The sequence below is a fragment of the Echinops telfairi genome, unplaced genomic scaffold (genome assembly GCF_000313985.2).
Source record: "Echinops telfairi isolate 266 unplaced genomic scaffold, ASM31398v2 ScPeMD7_36;HRSCAF=134, whole genome shotgun sequence".
In the NCBI taxonomy this organism is placed as follows: Eukaryota; Metazoa; Chordata; class Mammalia; order Afrosoricida; family Tenrecidae; genus Echinops; species Echinops telfairi.
In genome coordinates, this window is record NW_022103934.1 from 1378320 (window position 1) to 1379819 (window position 1500).

Genomic DNA, 1500 nt, shown 5'->3' on the forward strand with positions numbered 1-1500 from the left:
GCTAAGGCAGCCACATCCAGGTCCAACCATCAGAGAGCCAGAGACAAGAGAACTAGAAAGACGAGGCTCACCAAGCCATTGATCTCTCCCCATTCAATAAATCCCACATGTGTTTATCAGCCAGGTTGGCAAAATAAACCTTAACTACCTCAAGGAGGGATGAAGTTGAGACCCCAAGGCTTTAGGAAGGTGCCATGGGTCTTCAACCTTTCCAACAAATGGTTCCCACAGGCTGTTCTTCGTGTGCCAGGCAGGGAGAGCAGGGACCGGCTGCTGTGGCTCTCTCATGGACCAGGAAGTCATGATCACACTCATCCTGTGTAGCGGCAATCCCAGGGGAGCATAGAAGCTGGATATGGGCCAGAGGCCCTGAGAAGGCTTCCTGAAGGACTGACATTGGGATGGGAATCCAAAGGACTTGTCATTTGATACGTTGTGTAACCCAGGTGAGAAAAGAGATGGTTCTGGATAGATGGAGAGAGGTGTGTGTGGCAAGGTCTGAGGAAGGTAGGCTGGCTGAGGCTCAGAGGGAGGAAGGGCAGGAGGTGAGATGAGACTGAACAAAGGGATGCTTTGTGGTTAGGTGCCCTCTAGTCGGCGCTGGCCCGGAGCAGCCCTCTGCTCAACAGAACGAAGCACTGCCCCGTCCTGGGCCACCTGCCTATTGTTGCAGCCACTGTGTCTCTTGGTCACTGCCCCTCTGCTTCAGAAAGCATAATGTCCTTCTCCGGGGACTGCTCTCTCCCAGTGACATGTCCACAGTAGGCGAGAAGGAGGCTTGCCACCCTTGTCTCTCAGGTGTGTTCTGGCTGTCCTCTGTCCAAGACATATCTGTTGGTCCTTTTCTTAGTCTAGTGCAGCGGTTCTCAACCTGTGGGTCGCAACCCCCTTGGGGGTCAAACGACCATTTCACAGGGGTCATCACAGTAGCAAAATGACAGTTATGAAGTAGCAATGAAAATAATTGTATGGTTGGGGGGGCCACCACTACATGAGGAACTGGGTTAAAGGGTCGTGGCATGAGGAAGGGTGAAAATCACTGGTCTAGGGTACTTTCAGTGCTTTTTGCCAGCACCATAGTTCAATACATCGATTCTTCTTCAATCTTCTTTATCCAATGTTTACCCTTTTTATCCAATGCCATGTGTTATTTGAGCTCTTGACTGCTGCTTCCATGAGCACTGATTGTGGATCCAAGCAAGACAGAATCCTTGACCACTTCAATCTCTTCTCCATTTTCATCATGATGTTACCTATTGGTCCGGTTGTGAGGATTTTGGTTTTCTTTGCATGGAGTTGAAATCCACACCGAAGGCTGCCATCCTTCATCTCTGTCAGCAAGTGCTTCAGGCCCTCCTCACTTTCAGCATGCAAGGGAACAGAGAGATCGTTGGGCCAGATTAGGTCAAGTCTCCGGGGACGTAGGCTTTTTGTTTTAATTGTCAATTGTACAAGCATTATCTTTTTTAAAAAATATAATCTTTTCCTTTTTTAAAAAAA